The 14,545-nt window shown below is 46.8% G+C and overlaps 1 protein-coding gene across 6 annotated transcripts in view; it reads left to right on the top strand.

Annotated features, from left to right (window-relative positions):
• The first annotated feature begins 2,637 nt into the window (after positions 1 to 2,637).
• The window catches only part of KLHDC3 (kelch domain containing 3), a 34,846-nt gene continuing 22,938 nt past the window's right edge, over positions 2,638 to 14,545 (top strand). Inside the window, exons 1-2 of one of the 6 annotated variants that reach the window (XM_048842325.2) lie at positions 2,638 to 2,774; positions 4,021 to 4,144. The gene's annotated coding sequence lies outside the window, so the exon portion shown is untranslated. The other 5 variants (XM_048842327.2, XM_048842326.2, XM_048842330.2 and 2 more) reach the window with 5 other exon arrangements.

Genomic DNA, 14,545 nt, shown 5'->3' with positions numbered 1-14,545 from the left:
GAGTCCTCGCCCACAGCCCCCTCAACGCCCCCCATGGCCCCTCCCTCCTCCCCCCTGTCACCACCCCCAGAGCCTCCTGGACCCGACCCGACCCTTAACACCTCCTAGGAGCTCCTATAGCCCCTCCCTTCTCCCCCTGAGATCCCCCAGAGCCCTCCAGAGCCCTCGCCCACAGCCCCCTCAACGCCCCCCATGGCCCCTCCCTCCTCCCCCCTGTCACCACCCCCAGAGCCTCCTGGCTCTTCCTCCTCCCCAAATCACCCCACTTAGAGCCCCCCATGGCCTCTCCCCATCATCCTCCTCCCTTCAGAGCCCCCATGGCCCTTTCTCTTCGTCATCCCCTCAGAGTCCTCCATTGGCCTCCCTGCCCCTTATGGCACCCCCACCAGAACCCATGAAATATGCTGCAGTGGTAGTTATGGAACAACTTGATCCCAGTGAGCGTTTCCTTCTGAAGTCAGAGGTTGGCATGTACTCTGAAGCAGCAGTGTGTATGTATATTGCTACCAAAACTTTTGCTTTTAATATTTACTGTGAGATGGCAGCATATTCTTCTTCACAGATTTGTAGATTTTAGGAATGGAAAGGGTCCCATATGATCAGTCTGGTCTTCACAGCACAGGCCAGAGAATGTCACCCAGTGATTCCTTTATTTTACTACATAATTTTTAAATTGGGTTTAAAAAAAGAACTAGATGAGTTCCTGGAGGATAGGTCCATCAATGGCTATTGGCCAAGATGGTCAGGGATGCAACCCAATGTGCCAGGTGCCCAAAAACCTCTAACTGCCAGAAGCTGTGATTGGGTGATGGGATGGAAAATTGTCCTGTTCTGTTCATTCCTGCTGAAGCATCTGGCACTGGCCACTGTCAGAGACCGTTGGTCTGATACAGTATGGCCATTCTTATGAGCCCATTCCTGCTGAGTGGGAGTGTCTTTCTTAGAAACATGTCTAGTCTTGATATAAGGACTTCAAGTGACAGAGGATCCACCACATCCTTAGATAAATTGTTCCAATGGTTAATTACCCTTTGTTAAAAATTTGCTTCCTATCTCCAGTTTCACCTTCCAGCCATTGGATATTGCTGTATTTTTGTGTGCTAGATTAAAGACCCCATGGCTATCAGAAATCTTTTCCCAAACTAGATACTTATGGACTGTGATAACTGATAAGCCACCACTTAAACTGCTCTTGTGGAAATAAAATAGGTTGAACTTCTTTGGTCTCTCACCCTAAGGCAGGTTTTCCCGACTGTGAAACACTCTTGTGGTTCTTTTCTGAATCCTTTCCAATTTGTCAGCATCTTTGCAAAGTGTGGACATATACATTGGACACAGTATTCCCATAATGGGCTCTGTTTGCCCTGTACAGTGGTAATAACACCTCCCCTGCTTATATATCCAAGGATAATATTTGCTCTCTGACCTACCACATCACATCTAGGAGCTCAGGTTCAGCTGATTTTCCACTGTGATCTTTGTGTCCTTTTCTGAGTCACCCCAGGATACGGTCCCCTACTCTGTAAGGGTGACCTTTGGGGGGAGGGATAGCTCAGTGGTTTGAGCATTGGCCTGCTAAACCCGGGGTTGTGCATTCAATTCTTGAGGGGGGCCCTTTAGGGATCTGGGGCAAAAATTGGGGACTGGTCCTGCTTTGAGCAGGGGGTTGGACTAGATGACCTCCTGAGGTCCCTTCCAACCCTGATATTCTATGATTCTATGACCTACAGTCATTGTTCCTAACTGTATGACCTTGTGTTTAGCTGTACTAAATCTTGTGTTGTTCAAGTGAGCACAGCTCATTAAGCTACCCAGATCACTACACAGAACCAGCCTGTCCTTAACATTATTTACCTCTTCACCATTTTTGTGTTATGTGCAAACTTTACCAGAAATGCTTTTATTTATTTATTTTATTTATTTTCTTCTAAATCATTGACACAGACATTAACTAGCACAGAGACAAGAACAGACCCCCCTGGGTTCGCACTAGAAACACACCATTGGATGCTGATTCCCTGTTTACAATTACTTTTTGGAGATCTTTTGGTCTGTATTTAACCCATTAAACAGGTGCTACACTGAGTTGTGTAACACTGATTTTTTAATCAGAATATCATGTGGTATTAAATCATATGCCATACAGAAAAATAAATATATTATGTCGTCACAGTAAACCTTTGTCAACCACACTTGTAATCTCATCAGTAAAAAAGTATCCAGTCCTCTTTCTAACCCTGTGCAATGTTGTGCATGTCCGGGGGCGTGGGGGGGTGGGAGGACAGTGTGGTGTATGGGGGGGGGGTGCCAAGTGTGGGCACAGGAGGAGGTGGGCCGGCGTATGGGGCAGTACGCTGGAAGATACTGTGGGTAAAGTCGAGGGGAGGAAGGGGGCATTGGTGGCGGGATGAATGGGGTGGGACTGGGGGAAGTGAGGGGAGGGGCATAAGGTGGGGTGGGGGGTAGGGCTGGGGGGCAGATGCATTGGCGGGGTGGGAGCAGGGGAGGAGCAGTGGGGGGGCAGCCTGCACTGAGCCGAGCGGGGGAGGACCCCCCTACCGAGCTCGCTCTCTCTCCCCCCCCTCGCAGGGAGGGCGGCTCACGGGACTACAAGTCCCAGGCTGCCGCGCGGCGTGCGCTCTGCGCACGCGCACTAGGCCCGAGCCCCTGCGTGCGGTGCTGCTGGCTCTTGGCAGGTGGCAGCTCGGCCGTTAAACCGGAGCCGCGCGAAGCAGCCCCGCCCCCGTGCGTCGCGGGCCGCGCCGGCCCGGCAGGTAGAGTAGGGGGCGGGGCTGGGAGGAGCTGGTGCCCGCTGGGTGTGAGCGCTGAGGGAGAAGGTGTCGGGCGGACGGGGAGCCGGTGCCCTGTGTATGTCTGTGGGGGAGCCAGTGTCCTGGGGGGGGTAGGTGCCCTGTGGGGACGGCAGGCGGGGAGCCAGTGTCCTGGGGGGGGGCAGGTGCCCTGTGGGGACGGCAGGCGGGGAGCCAGTGTCCTGGGGGGGGCAGGTGCCCGGGGGGGGGCAGGCGGGGAGCCAGTGTCCTGGGGGGGGCAGGTGCCCTGTGGGGGGGGCAGGCGGGGAGCCAGTGTCCTGGGGGGGGGGCAGGTGCCCTGTGGGGAGGGGCAGGCGGGGAGCCAGTGCCCTTTGGGGAGGGGCAGGCGGGGAGCCAGTGCCCTGTGGGGGGCAGGTGCCCTGGGGGGGCGGGCGGGCGGGGAGCCAGTGCCCTGGGGGGGGCAGGTGCCCGGGGGGGGGGAGCCAGTTCTCTGGGGAGGGGCAGGTGCCCTGTGGGGGAGGGGAGCCGGTGCCCTGCGTGGGGCGGGTGGCCCTTGGGGGATTGGGGTGGAGAGCTGGTGCCTTGCTGCAGGAGAGGGGCAGGCAGAGAGCCGGTTCCTCTGTGCCATGTGTCTGCTGCATTGCAATTCAGAGCAGAGCAAGTGTCTGTGTGGTGCCAGGCAGGCTGGATTGCTCTGGAGCAGCTTTCATTCTCCATTCTGATGTAGCTTGTCACTGGGCTCTTGGTGATGGCAGCAAACATTGGTATGCCTGGCCTTGGGGCATGGTAATGGCTGGTGGGTGTGTGGCAGAGGTTATGGTGTGGCAGGGAATGGTGAGCTTGTCCGGTGGGCAGTAGGAGCTGGTCTGGGGAAGTGGCTCATCTCATACGTGATATCTAACCTGAGAAGGGCCTATAGAGGTCTGGGTTGGAAAATTAAACACAAGTCTATGTAAATGATGCCCATAGGGAGTGACTTATTTTCAAAAGCCCCTAAGTGATTGTGTTTAGTTTCAGGGTCTTGTGCTCCTTGGTCACTTGGGTATTTCTGAAAATTGCGTCCTTAGTTACTAGAATGGATAAACCTCTCTCTCCAGTTCGTGGGTTTTACTTATTTGATGACCCTCTGTAGGGTAAAGGTGTGGCCTGGGGTTTTGTTTCTTGACAATGAAAGAATCCAATTTGACTTCCATGGCTGGCTTCAGCAAGTGCCCAGACCCTCTGACTTCGTCTTTCCTGTTGGTTTCAGAGGGAAAATCGTCCCACTTCTGAAATCCATGGCTGTGATGGTGACACTGGTGTTTCTGATGGAGACATTCAAAATGCCTGTAACTCATGGGGATCGGCCTTTCATTTCAGTTTCTGTTACCAAGGTTTGTTCTTCACTTCACCTCGGTCAGTATTTATCTCCTGGATCATAAATTCTTAATATGTGCCTCAGTGGAGGTCAGTGTCTCCTCGCTGTGTGCCCTGTCCTGAAATGAGAAGTGCATGTGCCTTGGCAAATGGATTGAAAGGTCTTCTGATTGGTGCTTATGGAAGCTCTTTTGTACGGTTTGTAACAAAACTTGGTGGACCCCAGTAGCTGGGCCTCTTGTAGCAACAGGACTTGGGGGGTGGGGCAAGGTGTTACCTTTCTCTTCCCTAATGGAAAACACACATTGCTGCCACACCGGGACATAATGTTCCTCTTCACCCCTTCTAGTGGAGCTTTATCTGAAAGGGCAGAGCCAAGAAATGACTATTTAACTTGAATTTCTGTTCTTAGAATCGTAGGGTTAGAAAGGACTGCCAGGGTCATCTACCCTAGTCTAGCCTGCTGCCAAGGTGCTGGAGTTGTTGTGTCTAAACCATCCAAGACAGATGGCTCCAGCCTCCTTTTGAAAACCTCCAGGGATGGAGCTTCCACAATCTCCCTAGGCAGTCTGTTCTTACAGTTAGTGTTTCCTGAGATTTAATCTAAATCTGTTTGAACCCATTGCTTCTTGTCTTGCCCTCTGTGGCAAGAGAGAACAGCTTTTCTCCATCTTTTTTTTCTTTTTCCCCCATGTCAGCCTTTCAAGTATTTCATGTCTCCCCCTTAATCTCCTCTCTTCCAAACTAAACATCTTTCTTCATCTTTGATGGCTCCCACTTTCAGAGGCATCCAGAAGGGTCCTCAGTCTGTCCTTACACAGACATCTCATAGGCAAGGTAGTATATGTCATAGGCTCCTAGCAGGTTGCTTGTTCCTGGCAATGTGGATTGAATCTCAAGAAACAAATGTGGGCTGAATCTCAGGAAAGACTTCTGGAGAGTGAGGGCTGTTCTACACTACAGCTGTAAATCGACCTAAGTTACACTACTTCAGTTACGTAAGTTACACAACTGAAGTTGATGTAACTTAGGTCGACTTACACACAGCATGGTGTAGACACCGCTGTATGGGAGACGCTCTCCTGCTGACTTACCTTACTCTTCTCGAGGAGCTGGAGTACAGGAGTTGATGGGAGAGCACTCTGCCATTGACTTAGTGGGTCTTCACCTGATCTGCTAAATCGACACCACTGCATCGGTTGCAGAAGTGCCAATCTAGCCGTAAGTATAGACAAGTCTGAGATGTATCTGACTGGAGAACAGTCTCCTAAGGAAAGTGGAGGTAACGCCATCACTTAAAACTAGGACTAAGTACATACTTCCATAGGGACCGGTCCTGCACTGGCCCCCATGCGGTGGACTGACATAAGGCTTATATGGAAAACTCCATGAACATCTGAGTCTAGCCTTCTCAGAATAGCTTCCTGAGCTTGTGTGGCAGATGTATTAGTCACCATGCAGGGAGGTTGTGGGGGTTTCTCTTCATGGCAGGGCCTACCCAATGCTGAGGGATTTACTTTCCACTCTAAAAGCACATGGTTGCTGCTATCTTGCAGTAAGACCCCACTCTGACCTTTGGCCTCTGCCAGGCTACTGATAGAAAACTTTCTGCAAAGACTCTGTGGTAGCTGATAATTTCAGGTCTCTTTCCAGGTGATAGTCCAGCATTTGCACTAATAACATTCTAGTGTAATCAGTTTGTTTATAGGAACAACAGATCACAACAACTGAATTGCATTCCACCCTTCCTCTAATTTCCTATATTTTCTAGCTCCTGAAACACCTCCCCTTCTAGAAATATTCAGCATCCCAATAAAGTTAATATCAGTGGTTAAAGATACACATGTATCACATAAAGGTTATGTTTAAATGGCTTGGTGGTGAGGGGGAAGGGAAAGGGTGGTGATTAAAATAAAATAATGTATGGTCAATATACAATGTGCTGCTAAATGTTGTTAGGTATAAGTATGTACCTTATTATGATGAGACACTCATTGAAATGTTTTAGTGTCAGTGACCTGAAACATCAAATAAAATCGCCCCCCACCTCCACAAAAAACCTCAATTCTGATGAATCCCGAGGGATTAAGTGCAATCTCCCCTGCTCCCCACCTCACTGTTGCCTGGATGTCTTCACTGGGGTTCTGTGATTAATTTTTCCAGTTGGATCCTCTCGCTCAGGCTGAGTGGGAAAGCCCCCGCAGCGAGACCTAGTGATCCTGTTTCTCTATATGTTGCTAAGTACTAGTTGTGTGTAGGGGAGTGAGTTATAATTATGGATTTAGTGAGGTTTTGGGAGGTGAATGGGGTGCACTGAGATTGAACAGGTGTTTGGCAAACCCTCACTTCTAGTCACTCTGGTTAGACATGTCTTTGGTTTGAGAGAGGTGGTTTTTTTCCTCCAGAGCAGTTCAGTTGCCTTGTGTGGTATCATGATTTCTGTTTATAGCAGGTTTCTTTGGGAGTCATGAGTATCTTATGCATGTCACAGCTGCCCTCAGAGATTCCCTGAGAGCTCTGAACAAACAGCAAATAAGACTTCATGGGGTATCCTGGGAATCTGGGGGAGGGGACTTATGTCCTCTATGTGGTAACCTCTTCTGATGGTTGCTGGAGATACTGGAAAAGGGAAGGAATTACATAGGGAAGTTTGTAATGAGATGGGCAGAAAAGCTGGGGTGTAGCTGCATTGTGCAGGAGGTTCAGTATCTGTTCAGGAGGCTGTGGAGATGGCGTAATGTCTGTGGTCATTATTCAGGGGATACTGGTATAACTGTAACTTTAGTACTAATCCCGAAAGCACTTCATAACCATTAACTCTCTCAGCCCCCACTCCATGGGGAAGGTCAGTATTGTTCCATTTTATAGAAGGGAAAATGGATGCAGAGAAGAAGGGACGTGCCCAAGGGCTCTTAGGGAATTACTGTCAGAGCTGTGATTTGGAACTCAGCATCTTCAGGCTTCCAGTACTTTGTCCAGATCACAAGATGATGCTGTCTGGAGATACTTGGATGATCTGCCTGCAGAGGGTGTGGCGAGGTGTGTACCCAGTATTAGCTGCTGAAATCTTTCATCCAAGTTGAAGTTAATCCAACTAAAATACTTGTTTTTAAATCTCCTGCTGTCGCTTCTCTAGCCCGGGTAAGGTGACCCAACGGTTATGTGGTGACCTTTGTTGTAGCAACATTTTTAGCCATGCGTTGTGTCTTACAGAGAATAAGGAAATAGTCTCTCCTGAAGATTTGACAATCGGGATGAAGTGTGACATGACATGATACAGGGAGAGAGGACTTCAGGTGGGAGGAAGGGAGGTTTGCATAAAATGGTGAATGAGGCTGCTTGTTTTCACAGGGTGCACCTTGTGTGTGTCCTCTGTTTGAGGTCTACTTATGTAGATGTTAAGTTGGTGTGAGAGAGTGACTGTGCTGCAGAGACTGGGGAAGAACTGGGTTTTTGGGGAGAGGGAATTTGTGTGATGTGGAAAGTTGGGAGACATTCTAGGCATAAGGGGATCCTGGAAGAAAGTGCAGATGCATTTGTGGGACAAAGCAAAGAAAGAAGCATCATGGGAATTGATATTATCTGGCACAAAAGCTAAACAGAATAATGGCAGGAGATGGGAAATGAGATATAAACAGGGGCAGTGCTGATATCTGCCTGAAGGTAAACCTGGGTGAGTTTCTACTCTCTGAAGTGATGAGCTTCAAGAGGTACCTGGTGTCTTGAACAAGCCTCAAGGCTTGTATTTGTGTTAGCAAATTTAGTGGCTGTTTAGCAGTACCATTGTAACCAAATCTAGTGTAACTGGGTTTGTGCTGAAAAAGCCAGTAAATACACTTATGTAGACACAGCCCCTGTCTTTCCTGCTGCCTTGGAACAAATAGCCAAAGCAGTGCGTAAATGTCAGGAGCGAGTGTAGAAGCTGGATTACTCTGTGGCTGGATCTAACTGTAAGTTGGATGTGCCTGAAATAGAACAGTCTATATGGACTGCTTCAAGCTGGCTGGGGCTATTTTAAGTGCTATTAAACCTTGTGGCTGGCACATCTCGGGACACGCAGTGCTGAGGACTAAGGCAGTAGCACGGTAGGGACTTTCTCTCCTCCAGGCACTTTAACAGAGACAGCCGGTGCAGATTCCCTGCTGCTTGGGGAGTCCTTAGCAGGGTAGGGCTTGGGAAATCCAGACTGCTTCCTGCTGGGTCTTCCCATCTGGTTTGGGGATTAAGGGGGGAAGAGCTGGATCTGTGCAATCAGACAAATCTGAGCACTTGCTAGAAATGGCTTTAGCATCCATTTCCTTGGCGCACAGGTTGGCGAGCCAGCTCAGCAGCATGCTCTCATTCCAGCAATGAAAACATGAAATTTCTTATTTTTGCAAAAAGTGCAGCCATTTTTCTTCACTCCTAATAACACCAGTTTTATAGAGTCAAACTTGAGAACTGGTGCATGGGCTAATTGTGACCAATTTGGTCAAATAACTATTGCTGTTTCAGAACATATTTTTCTGATGTAATTTATAGCTGTAATTGTAGTCCTGTGCAAGGACACACAACTTTGCTAGGCTGTCACAACTTGATTGAGGACTGGTTCTCTGAGTTATGCATATGCTTTAAACAGCTCTATAGTCAGGGATGGTAGAAATAGCTATACACGTTCTGTATTCTAAGGATTAAAGACTCTTATTTTCTACAGAATGTAGCTTTTCTTTGGGGGGGAGGGGAAGCTTGTAACCCTTCTAGTCACAAGTTACTATCTAAATGTTACTGGCTCTCCGGAGTGAGTTGTCCCATTCTTCTCAATGATGAGTATCTAAATACTATCATTTTCTCTGCTGATTGTCCGTAGAGAAACTTCCATTATGGCTGAGTGCCATGCCCACCTGCCACCCTGGCGGTGATGATGGGCTCTTTGCATACTGTCATTGGGCTGCCCCTTGCTACTCTTGCATCAAATAACTAACACTTGTATCCCTTCAGCAATTAAAGTAAAACCTATGTGGCCAGTGTGTCAGCTCCAAAGAGCTTCTGTGGGACAGAAGAAGGATTTTGCGCATTTTCATTAAATACCAGCAGTTCATTCTTACTAATCTTTTATTAACTCTTTTGAATTAATCTCCTTGTCCCTTACAAAGAACTAGGAATATGACCAAGGAGAGCTTAAATTACACAGAACATTTTAATTGCCATGCCGAATCAGATCATTATCACCCTGTGGTAGGACACCACCAGTGGTCAGTGCGAGGAGCTTCAGAGGAAGAGGAAAGGAGTGCTGCAGTAGCAGTTCATGGAATAACCTGCTCATAGGAAAGTATCTGACCTCTTGGCAGTGAGTGACTGGTTTAAGCCCTGATGCTCCAGGGCTGGTATGCCTTCCAAACTTTATCCTTGTTTAATCCTTAGTGTTGTAATTCAGGATAGTCTCATTAGCTATACAAAAGTTAATCCATTTTTGAATCCTCCTAAGCTTTTGGCCTCAGTGATAGCTAGTGGAGCTCACTGCCAGAAAATTAACTTGCACTGTGTGGAAAAGTATTTCCTTTGCTCAGTTTTGAATTTGCGACCTTTTAACTTCACAGTTGTGTTAGAGTGGAAGAATAGGGCAAATAGAATAGCCTGATCTACCTTATCTATACCATTAATTTTTCTAGATCTTCTATGTACCTTCTTAGTTGTCTCATCTTTAAAGTAAATAGCTGTCAATATGTCCACGTGGAAGAAGTTTCATACTGCTAATTGTTTTGCTGCCAGTCTCTAACGAAAGATCCCCGAGGAAGTCTGTATACAATTCTGTACATTTTGGAAAACTTATGGGCAGGTGTTTTTGATATACGTCTCCTTAGCCAGGTATTTCCATTGTTCTACCAATAAAATGAAAACCAGCAGGATCTTACTAAAGGGGAAAAGGCAAAATGCCACATTTACTGTGAATACAGAAAGAATCATAGTAAGCAGTTAGTTATAGCTATAACATTCCATTCAATTTCATATTTATTCACTCATTCATTCATACACACACACACGCACAGGTTCTGCAAGGTTGTTATCATAGTTACCAGCCTTAGAGTTGCTCATGCCAAGCCACTGGCCAGGTGGCCTAGACGTGAGGAGGGAGCAGGGTCTTGTCAGATGGTCATCTGATGCTCCTGGAAGTTGGTTTGCAGAATCAGACCCCAAAGTTCTCACTTTCTAGAGTCCATTTTTATAGGAATTTCTTCCTATGCCAGTCTGGGAATTGCTTCATCATGCTGTTGCTGAATCAATCAGCAGATGGCACATTCCTGATGGCTTCGTGCTGCCAGATGTTATCTTGTTCTTTGGTTCTCCCATTCTTGAGGCTGTTGGGTGGATTCCAGTCTGCCCTCCGGGGGTCCTCTCGTTATTTCCACTTCAGGCCTTCTTCAGCTGATGGACACTGGATTCTTAGGCTGGCACCTCCCTGATCATTCAGTTATTATCCTCACCAAGCATCCATCCACATACATCCTCTATCTCTATTTTAATCACAATTGTTAACAGAGCAAGAAGAATACAGCAAAAGGGCAGGGAGTCTCTGGGTGCTGTTTCTGTTGTTACAGAGTATTGCTTTGAGTCTCTCTCTGTGTGAGTAGTTGTTGTTACAAAGAATTGCTTTGAGAACAGACTCTGTCTTAGAATGAACTAACACAATTAGCAGCTTGCAAGTTTCACACGTAGAGGGAGAGAAACAGTACCAAAAACCAAGAGACCTCTTAATTATTAATACCCTGGAATTCAAACGATGGGGAATCAGTCATTTGTGATTTTAATACAGAATTTCTTTAATATGATCCAACACCATAAAGAAACCAAGCATTCATTGCAATGGCATCCAGTCAATGTTTCTCCCTCCCAAAGACAGGGAATCTGTTAAATTGTGGAGTGATGATGGTGTACTGTGTCTAAGCAATTCAAATGACCAAAAAGTGATTCAACCCTAACAAAATATGAAAGAGAAGGTTTAGTGAAAGTTAGAAATTGTGACCTCTTAATGCTCTCTGAAAAATTCTTAACACTTAAAGCTATATGTCTGAGAATATTTTTTTATTAATATTAAGATTGTGAACTTATTCCTTCATGTGAAATATCTTCACAGGAACAGTGGAATATGAATGACTTAGAAAATCTCTTGAAAGGTGGTATAAATATTATTCTTAACTAAAATATTTTAACTAGTAACTTAATACTAGAAACTAAAACTTAGAAATGGAACTTTACCTTGGCCCTTCTTTATTGTAATATTACCCAGGAAGTAACAGGAACCTGTGAAGTTTGCTGCTACATGTGCAAACCTACGAGAGGTCAAGTGCCTGCTCCAAACCACTGAATCTGATTCCCAGGTGTAGGCTAAATGGGGAGGAGAGCCAGTCAGACAAAAGATGGTGAGGGGGATCTGGATGGGAGGCAGCACACGAGAAGTGGGTTTTAAGGAGGCATATGAGGTGAAAGAGGATGCTTGGAGGACAAGCAATAGAAGAGGTTCAAGCGTAAAAGAAGGTAGGGAAGCAGAGAGCAGGTGGAGGAGATCAAGGGAGGAGTAGGTAATGAGAGGAAGGGATGAGGTTATGCCCCACATGGAAGGGGAGGCCAAGCAGTTTGAATACAGTGTGGCAAAAGACAGGCAGCCACTGAGGGATCTAGAAGGGAGTGATGGAGACAGTGGAAGAAAAGGAAGATGGGTTTTGCAACAGCTCTTTGGCTGGCCTGGAGGTGAAGGTGAGAGTGGAGATAATCCCCTGGTTCATTCCTTGCTCTTCATTGTACTTTTATGAATGTTGATTATGCAAATTAGAAGCCATGTTGTGTATTGCTAACAGTATAATTGTTTAATCTTCTATGTTGAGGTCTTGAAAAGATCTTGTATTTAATAGAAATGGACATGTAAAGAGGTGAGAGGCTTGAAAATGAATTAATACTTAACCATGATATGTACGCTTGGTTCTGTTTGTAAAGATATAAAGTACAGATAATGTTTCATTGTCATTCATATTGTGTGTTAATAGTTATTATATTTTTGTTACAAACTTAGATGAACACTTTCAAATATGGGTGCCTAAAGTTAGTCACGTAATCCAAATGGCCTGATTTCTTTTCAAAGGTGATGAACACCCAACTCTTATTGACTTTGCTTTGATGTACGTCTCTACTTTTTAGAGATGTGTTTGAAAACTTTGTCCTGTGTGACTTGAAACTTGCATCAGGATGAGTTAGGGCTTCACATATAAATAGTGTAGGTGGGATTTTCAAAAGCAGTTTGTAGTGGCCTAATTCTACTCCCTGATTGGGTCTGTCTAGGACAGAATCCTCCCAACCACCACCCACTACGCAAACTTTTTTTAAATTCATGTGCCAGAAAATGCAACTGCAATTTGCTGGAATCATCAGTCCTCTAAAAGACTGAAAATGTTCTTCTACTGAAAGCTTCTGTGTCTGCAATAGAACCCACTTTTAAAATGCCATATGTTTCATTATTCAAAAAGGTTCAAAGTGCAACTGTATGTTGAATGATTAACAAACCTGACAAAATATAAAACTTTACAGGCAACAGCAAGACTTGCTATGGCCTTGTAAGGGATAAAGAATTAACAAATGCTGTAGATTGGTGCTTACTGCTTAATATGGCTTTAAGAATCCATTACCAATCAGCTGTGCTTAACAAAACAACAAGCTTTAGGGCTGTGGGTGTATGGAGAACATACTGTGCTGTCAAATGCAGCTCCAGAAGCCATCCTCTTTCTGCCTTTGCTACTGTACAATGTGTCAGGCAGGCTGAGGAGAGTTCAGTAGCTTCACTTGCAGCCTAATATGGTCTCTGTAAGGGCATACTTTTCATACATTCTTGGCTGCAGCACATGTGCTGTGGCAGGCTTGTGTGTCTAGGTTATCTACCCCTCTTGCATTTACCTTACTTTTTAAAGGAAAAAAGGAGAAATCTGTGAGGCGGAGCTTCTTTGCGCAGAAGTATAACTAAGGTCCATCTACCACCCCCCCCCACTGGCAGCAAGTCTCAGAGCCTGGGTTGGCTGACTTGTGCTGAAGGGCTGAAAATAGCAGTGTAGACATTCAGGCTCAGTCTGGAGCCCAGTCTTTGAAACCTCACTGGGTTTCAAAGCCTGGGCTGCAGCCTGAGTGGGAATGTCTACGCTGCTATCTGGAGCCCTGTCGTGCGAATCCCCCAGTCATGGGTGGCTCTACCAATTTTGCCACCCCAGGTCACCACCGAATTGCCGCTGCCGCAACGGTGGTGGAGCTGCCGCCGAAAGCCGCTGCGGCAGGAAGAGTGGCGGAGCTGCCCCTGAATTGCCACCGCGGGACACGGCCTGCCGCCCCATTCAAAATGCCGCCCCAAGCACCTGCTTGGAAAGCTGGGGCCTGGAGCTGGCCCTGCCCCCAGTGAGTTGACCAGGGCTCTGACTCTCGCTGCCATGGGGGTGTGTTGGGGGTGGGGCGTTAATGTATCTGTACCACAAGATTAAAGTGACAGGTGCTACTCTTCCTTTTTCACTTAACCGTGGCTGTGCTTTTGCACCGAATCCTGCCTGCTGGCATATCCTGGTTTAACTGTAGCAGCTCAGCTCACAGTTGTTTTCTTAAGATTTTGGGCTGTGTGAAAGCATTCACTGTGCTCTCCCATGAAATTATCACCAGATTACTGAAACCAGAGACGGTTGAGTCTGAGGCTCTCCTTTCTGCAGCACCGGACAGCATGTCTCTGCATAAGTGCAAACAGACTTTACGCTTTTAATACTTTCAGTGAGGAAGAGTCACATTGTTTAGGAGGCTACCAACTGACTGAGAAGCTTGAAACAGCTGCTTTGGTGATGGGTCGGGGGGGGGAGGGGAGCCGAAGAGTTCTTAAAGCAGAAAGTGTGTTCCCCATCCCCATGTACTCGGCTAACTCAGATGGCTCCATTGGGTCTGTTCAACCTGTCCAACCTCAGCCCAGCTCGGATCCAGTTGCAAGGAGAACGTTCCGAAGGTGTTATGAGTACCTCAGGAGAGGAGGTTTACATGTTTGCTGCTAATAAGTGGGTCCCTGCCTTGCATGTCAACCAGGCTATAATATCCAATGGGAGAATTCAGATTTCCATGCTTTTGGAACTTATCTTTTCCCACCTTTCTTCTGCTTAGCTGAGAGAGATGCAAGAGCCTGCTCCCAGCAGCAGGGAGACATGAGGCTTCCTCTCTTTAGCCAGGCACAAGATGGTTATGGGTGCATGTCCTGCAGCAACTGACCTGTTAAATCCTTGGCTTCTAATAAGGTCAATCCAATTGTGACATGGCTGTCAGTCCCCTAGGAAGTGGACTAAGCCACTCTCAGCTCTGTGACTGTTGAATGGCTAGACTTGAAATCACCAACTAGTCTAAAGGTGACCCTAGCAGTCACCATGACAGCTCCCTGA

Source organism: Caretta caretta, chromosome 3, assembly GCF_965140235.1.
Source record: "Caretta caretta isolate rCarCar2 chromosome 3, rCarCar1.hap1, whole genome shotgun sequence".
Classification (NCBI taxonomy): domain Eukaryota; kingdom Metazoa; phylum Chordata; order Testudines; family Cheloniidae; genus Caretta; species Caretta caretta.
Note: the sequence above shows the minus strand (reverse complement) of the source record. Positions and strands in the feature narration are given on the sequence as shown.